Consider the following 8,093-nt stretch of genomic DNA (forward strand, 5'->3'; position numbering starts at 1 on the left):
TCCCCGAGACTGCAACCCGCAAACCACCTCGGCACAGATAAGACCCAGAGGAGGACCCCGAAGCATACGTTACTTCACCACCGGTAAGACTAATTTGTTTTTCTCTGTTGAGCTTGTCTTCATCCGCACTGTCAAATGTATGTCTTTAGTGTACTGAATTGGGCTTGAGCAGGACCCTGTTTAATAGTGAAATATGTCTAGCCTCAGTAGACGTGTACCTTGACTTATATAACAAGTATTGTCACTGTCAATAGGTCTCGCCCTTGGGACTTATCTGGGCTTAATTTGTAAAAGGATAAGTGTCAGGGCCAAAAGTGTTGTCCAGACCCTACGACCTTTGCTACTGAATGCTAGGGTTCGAATACTAAACCTGTATAGTCTTGATTCTCCTCATATCATCATCTCTTCTTTCCAATCACAGGCACTCCCTACCCTTTCATCTCCCTGATTGTGTTCTTTTCATCCCTATTTTCCCCTTTGGCCATTGTTTTTTCTCTTCCTCTTCGTTTCTTCCTTTTGTGTTTTTTTGCTTCTTCCTCTGGGTTAAAGTTGGATGAGGAAAAATAAATGCCATGCCCCAAAAATTAGTGCTGGTGGGCCCCACCTGCTATCACTGGCTCAAATTAATTACTGAGATGTTTTGGCTTTGCCAGTGCCTTTTGTCGATTCTGTATGGCCTGGAAGAAAGTTGTATTTGCTGCTGCTGTGCAGCATTGACAAAACAAGCATTGGCATAGCCAATATGTCTTGCCTTTGGGACCTTATAAGTGTTTAGCCATGCAACAGTTGATGTTGTTGCACCAAGGATATTGTACTGCATAACTAAATACTTATAAGGTCCCAAAGGCGAGACCTAATGGCTTTGCCAATTCTTGTTTCCTCTTTCTTTGTGTGCTGCATTCTGCAGCACGCATAGAAAGAGGAAAACGTCTCCATTTATTGTTTTTTGCAGGAAGGTGCCCCTTCCTACTCAAAACAATCCTCCCTACAATGCAGACACCCTTGAACCATGGTGCAAGAGTGCCTGCATTGGCACTAGACAGCCAGTTGTGCGCTAGTGCAAAGAAAAGGACAGGGATGCATCATAGTGCTGTAAATACAACGCATCTTGCACTTTTTTTATAAGCGGAGTGCGGTGCAGCAAACTGGCTTGCGGTGCCGTGTTGCGTTAATTCCTTGTGAATATGCCCCATAGAACTTTGGAACAAAACTGCTCTACTTTGTACCATTCAAGTCCAAATGGCCTACTGTAGTGATTTAGTAAAGAGCAGCATATTTTATTTGTTGGTCAGTTGAGGAGCAGACAGGATACAGCAAAATACAAGATTTCTTGTTTTATCAAAAAGTGTAAAAAAATAAAAAATAAACAAAATAGGGCAAAGTAACATGTTATAAATTAACAAAAAACAGAGTTGCCTGGATCTGTTGGATTGATTCCCTTGTGAAAGAGATTAGGCAGGTAGGACCCCTTTCTGTAAGGCTTTCCCCCTAATCCTTTGCCTTCCATATATAGACTGTGGGCAGGGGGGGGGGGGGGGGTGGTCCGTGGCGTATATTCTGGTCAGTTGAGGAAGCCAACAGGAGGTAGCAAAAGACGTGATTTTTTGTCTTATCATTTCATAATGACAGCACAAACATCCAGCAGCCCCAAGACATGTTACTTAATAAAGGGATCGAGGCATGAATAGGCTGATACAAATAAAATAACTGTGCATAATTCCCTGCTAGTTCCAAAGAAAACACTCCCATCAGCCTATCGTCCCTCCAGAAAAAAAAGCATAGAAATGTTCGTAATGCTAACCAAGTGCCTACACCCTCCTTCTCACTTAAAATGATTGTGGACAGGAGACGGCGCGGCGACGCAAGATGGCCGCCACCTGAGGAGCCCCGTCACATTGAGCAGCGCTCGAAATACCAGGGATCTCTTACTGGACTTGCTGCTTTGCCCCGACGGAAGACTCAGGCGTCGGAATGTCTGTTGACAACACTGTGCAAGTATCAGACCTTTTTAGGGTCTGACTGATCGATTATTGCGCGTATGTTTTTCCCGACACCTTGCGGCCGCCATTTTAGCTCCTCTCTCTTCGCGCTTGAATTCCTGTCAGTGCGATGTTGCTATGCCGCATTTCCTTTCTCACTCTTCCTAATTTTTTTTTTTAAACGTAGTTTATTGGTTTTCTGCACAAATCATACATAAAACAGTTACACAGCAATTGCTATAGTGACCCAGCAGTGGTGATCGAATACCACCCATCCGCTATCCCCTACATGTTACGTTGGTCTATCCACTCTGTTATATTCAGTGCACCCAACAAATCACAGCCTTTCAAAATGGCCCCTCTACTCCCTTCTACTGAAACTTTCCCCCCGCCCTCCCGACTCCCAAAGCCCCCATCACTGATGCATACAACCGTGTCTCGTCCGTCATAATTATGCATTCCCAGGAGTGACTATGTAGTGCAGCGTATGATGCCCCTGTCATGTTTCGGGGCCGTCCCACAAACCAGGACCCAACCCATTCAGTCTTCCTGCAACTCATACTCTCGCAGCGCCTGAACTAAGGTCTCCCATGCAGTTGCCGCTTCTAGTGCTTTATCATCGTTTCGCCTATGCGCCAACTGATATCGCAACGCGCTCTCACTGGCAGCCCATTTTAGAAACTCTCCTCTCCAGCGGCTATTGCTGGGACCCACCGTGGCCTTCCAATGTTTAGTAATTTCACGTTTCGCCAGTATAAGCCCCATGTCCAGAAATTTGCTTGTGCTTTTATTCTTGGAGGTGTGGGGGAACCAATGCAAGATGCTAACAGTCATATCAAATGTCAGTTGCCTCTCTGTGATCTCGTTCAAGGTATCTCCCACCTCCTTCCAATACAGTCCCAGCGCCGGACAGGACCACAACATGTGGTCCAGTTCCACCCCAGCTCTCGTGCACCTGGGGCACGCTGCCTCTGCTACTTTAAAGTATTTCCTGATTTTCCCCAGTGTTAAATATGCTCTGTGGAGTATATAGAAGTGTACTAGTTGGAACCTGACGTTCCTCGTGCTCTTCCAGGCTCTCCGCACTATCTGCGCCCTTGCTGTGTCCGGGATATCCTTCCCTATATCCGCTTCCCACTTTTCTTTCAATATGGTCAGGGGCTCCAAACCTTCATTGAGCATTCTGGAGTACAGACAAGTGACTGCTTTGCAAGTCCCAGCAGCCATCATGGTATACTGGCAAGCCATCGATGTCAGTGACTCTAGGAGACCTGCTTTCCACTGCGCCTGTATTGCTCTCGCTAACGCTACGTGTAAAATGAAACCTCCTATTGGGAGGTAAAACCTCTCTTGGAGCGTCTGGTAGGGAAGCATGACCCCGTCTTCGTACAGGTCCCCTAACATTTGGAGTCCCGCCTCCTCCCAAATCTGCAAAGGCGACCAGTCACCGCCATGCGGCAGCGCTGTTACCATTCCCAGCGGTATTTCGGGTGCATATGGGTGCAGTACTACCGCCCTGTGTTGGGAACGGTTCCAACAGAGCCTAAGCGTGTTCTCCTCCATTAAAAGACCCCTAAGGTCTAACTTCTGCTGCAGCTCTATAAACGTTAGGACATGGCGAGGTATCCCTCTGCCCCTCAGATGGTCCGGACCTCTGAATTTTCTGGCTACTTCTTGTGTGAAGATCTGAAGTTGGGCTGCTAAGTACTATAACTCAAAGTCCGGGACCGCCAATCCACCCTCAGCTTTGAGCCGTATAAGCGTTGCTTGTGCAACCCTGCGCCAGCCCACCCCCAGAGGAAAGACACTATTAGAGATTTCAGCAGTTTGAAAGTGGAGCTCGGTATCCATACAGGCATCGTCCTGAAGTAATACAAGAGACGTCGGCCCAGCGACATCTGGGATCCACTGGTGAGCTATCTACTTGCACGCTCCGAAGACATGGATCCGCCGGGGGACCACCCTGTGACAGTTTAGCGTCCTGGCTTGAACTCTAGGCCTGACCACAGACCCCACTCACGCATACACACTTCCTTTCTGGACGGTCCTCGCGGGGACCTCTTGCCCTCTGACTGTAGCGAGGTTACCTACTCTCCGGGCCCCACGCGGTGCCTGACATCGTAGGCCTTCCTCCTCAGGCTGCCTATCATTCCCCCTCTGTCATGTTGGGAATCCCTACGCCATACCAGACACATGCTAGTGCACTTTCTGTTAGGTAACGCACCGGGACATCACACGCATCATTACCTTTTGATACTGATGTTTTGAATGTTGGGACAGTAGTGCTATACTCACCTCTGCCCACCTGGACTGCCACACCAGCTCACTACCTATTATCCTTCAGTGCGCACATGAATTGCCTCTTAGTTACTCTACCGTTGGGGTGTTTTGTTAGCTGTTATGAACATGAACAATACATTCAAAAACACTGTTCTGCTGCTGCTCATCCTTAACTGCCCTGCAACATCGGCTGTGTTAATATCCTCCATCACATATATGCTGCGCCGCCGGGCCTCAGGGATGCCGGCCACGAGGCTGTGTTATGGTTACCTTATTATGCTGCCGGCCTCCGGGTTGTAGGCGCGAAAAGCTGTGTATTGCGTTTAACCTTGCACAATAAAGCAGATTTGAACTAAAAAAAAAAAAAAAAAAAGTAATACAAGAGACGAGGGAGCACAACCATTTTTAGGAGGGCCACACGGCCCGTCACTGACAGCGGAAGTGCTGCCCAAAAGGCCATACTGCTCTTCAGCGCTCTCACGCCACGGTCTATATTCTCCCCCAGCAGGTCCGCTGCCTTGTGGTATATATGTACTCCCAGGTACTTCAGGCAGGTGGGCTCCCATCTCACCGCTCAGACCACGTCAGGTCGGGTCTCCCCTTGCCTCGCCGGGAATAGACATGTCTTTGACCAGTTCACTCTCAGGCCTGAAACTTCCCCGAATTCCGAGAGCAAGCCCTCAGCCTGCAACAGTGCCCTGTCAGCATTTTCAAGGAAGAGCAACAAATCGTCCGCATATAGCGAGATATACTTTTGTCTCTCTCTACTCTTCAATCCCCTATAGTGGCGTTCCATCCTAATCGTAATCGCGAAGGGTTCCACCGCCAAGGCGAACAATAATGGGGACAACGAACACCCTTGTCTCGTTCCTCGTTCTACTAGACATTGCGGTGACACCAACGTGCCTACTCTCACTCTGGCCACCGCCGACGTGTACAAGACTCTCGTCCATTGCAGGTAGTCTCCTCCCAAGCCAAAGCGTCCCATCACGTTGTATAAATATCCCCACTCTAACCTATCAAAGGCTTTCTCGATATCTATCGACAGTATCATCGGTTTAGTCGCCTCTGGTTGATCTTCTCCCAACAGACGAACCAGTCGTCTGATGTTCGAGGTCGTATTCCGCGTCGGTATGAAACGGGCCTGATCTTCGTGGACCAGCGTAGTCATATATTGTAGTAACTGGGCCGCCAATATGCTGCTTAGTATTTTGTAATCAGTTGTCAACATTGACAGTGGCCTATAAGAGGCCGTGCCTTTACCTTCCCTCCCTGGTTTTAGTAGCGGGATTACCAGCGCCTCTCGCATAGATTGGGGTAACTGACCCAACTCCTTCGCTTCCCTATAGACCTCCTGGAGTCTCGGCGCTAACAAGTCACCATACTTCCCATAAAATTCAATGGGTAGCCCGTCCAGCCCCGGGGTTTTATTGCGGGCCATCTGTTCAATGGCACTTCGAATTTCTCTCACCTCTATGTCTTTACCTAGTTCTTTCGCTTGGTCCGTATCTAGCCCTGGCAGGCGCCCTTACCTTACTTTTATAGAGTGCACCATAGTAACGCGTAAAACATTGCAGAATCTCCCGTTGGGTGTGAACCACCCCCTCTCCCTCCGTTTCCAGGGCCAGGATGGGGGAGCTTCTTTTGGCAGGGTTGGCCAACCAGGCCAGCAAGGTCCCCGCTTTATCTCCCTCTGCATGGGTTCTCACTGTGTAGGCCTTATGGTCAAAACAACGTAAGCGCTCCACTGCTGCTGCCACTGCCTCCCTCGCTGCGCTAAGCTTTTCCTGCAATTCGGGTTGGCCAGGCCTTGAGCATTCTATCTCGCGTAGTGCACTGTCAGCTTTGTCTAGGTCTCCTATGAGTACCTTCCGCACTCCCACATGCTTCCCTCTGCAGAGCCCCCTGACAACCACCTTGAAGGCATCCCATTCTGTTGCTCTTGTTGCCGTCGTACCTGCATTTTCCCCAAAATAGTGAACGATACCCTCCTCCAATGCAGCGTGGAAGAGCGGGTCATCCAACGCTTCAGGGCGTATTCTCCAAGTGGGGACACACGAGGTCTCTGTCATCCACTGCATGGTGACCAACAATGGGTTGTGGTCAGATATCGTTCTGGTTAGATATTCAGTACGCACAATAGCAGGCATTACTGTGGGGGAGCACAACACCGCGTCCAGTCTGACATGAAGTTCATGCATACCGGAGAAGTAGGAGTAGTCTCGGTCACCTGGGTGTTGTGCCCGCCAGGCGTCCACTGACCCCCATCTCGTTTGCCAATCCAGCCTACCTTTAGTCAGGCGATGGATTGGGGAATCGGCCAAGGGGGTATGCAATCTATCCAAAAAGACATCCGTAACTGAATTGAAGTTTCCCCCCATCAGCAAAGGGCTTGCTAGGTATTGTGCCAGAGATCCAGACAGCAGCGTCAGGAAGCTCAACTGATCAACGTTAGGAGCATATACCTCTCAGCCTCCTGGTGATGGCCACAAATCTGCCCTCAGGATCTACCATCTGCCCAGTCAGCTGGAAGGGAACCCCGCTCTAATCCAAATCAGTGCCCCCCTAGCATATGCACAGTATGTTGTGTTGTAAACCTGGCCTTGCCACCTATGCTGCAGTGCAATCCCCTCAGCCTTCGTTAAGTGTGTCTCCTGTAGCAGCGCAATGTGTACTCCCCTGCGAACCAGATATGCGTGTATCTTATGCCGTCTTGCCATGGTATGAAGACCCCTCACATTCCAGGTTATGCATCTCAAGTCAGCTGATTCACCCATTCTCCCATAGTCTCCTGTGCAATCGAAATCCTACTCCTGACACTGCATCGGTGAATATATACCCCAAACTCCCCTTTAAACATCCCAATCCCCTCCGCCCCCCAAGAACAGGACCTAGCAACTCCCATCTAGTTCCCATCCAAACCATGATAGCTAACAAACAACTGCTAAGCCCAGCAGCATACACTGCGTGCATGCCTTAATGGCAATGAGGGGGGGCCAGAAACCAACGGGTAGCGGCTCTACTCCTCAAGATCTCGCCATTTAACTGAGCCCTCTAGAAATAGACACGTCAGACATCTCCCTCCCCCGACCCAAACAGAGCCAAAATACTGTCAAATGTGGGCATCGGGGAGTGTGTTTCAGTTCCAAGTTCGCAAACGAGCTACCTCCTCAGGACCATCCGCCCGTTAACTAATCGGTCCCTCAGCGGTCTCCCCCCTCCTCTCCCCACCCACCCCATCCCAAACCCGCACCAGCGAGTCCAGCAAGTCCGTGTCAGCTCGCCATGATCAGCCCCTCAGGTGCCTCAACCCTCGTCCAGTAGTTGGTCCGCTGTCGCCGGCATGACCTCCGGCAGTCGCGAGCCGTCCGTCTCCGACTGTTCCGCATCCGACCAATCTTTATCTTTGTCAGAGTCGGTTCTTTCCAGGGAACGCTGCCCCTGCGAGTTCGACAGCGCCGTCACCGCTTCCAGTGCATCCCGGCGCTCTGCCTCTGCTTCCCGCGGTAGCGGTCTCTTCAGGCTCCGCTGCCGGCGTCATGGTCTTCTAAGCTGTCGCTGATGGGGGAGGTCCGTAGGATTCCGTGCTCTTCGTTCCGTTCCATCCTTCCCCACGCGGTAGAGTTCCAGCCAGGCGCAAGCTTCTCCCGGAGTATCAAAGAAATTCGTCGAGCCATCCACTATGACTTGCAGTCTGGCCGGAAATAACAACGAGTATTGGAGGCCTTCTTCCCTCATTTCTCTCTTGACAGCCAGGAAGGAGGTCCGGCGCCGCTGAGTTTCGTAGATATACTTATGGAAGAGATTTACTTTACTGTTTCCCACTTGATAGAG

The sequence above is a fragment of the Lissotriton vulgaris genome, chromosome 11 (genome assembly GCF_964263255.1).
Source record: "Lissotriton vulgaris chromosome 11, aLisVul1.2, whole genome shotgun sequence".
In the NCBI taxonomy this organism is placed as follows: Eukaryota; Metazoa; Chordata; class Amphibia; order Caudata; family Salamandridae; genus Lissotriton; species Lissotriton vulgaris.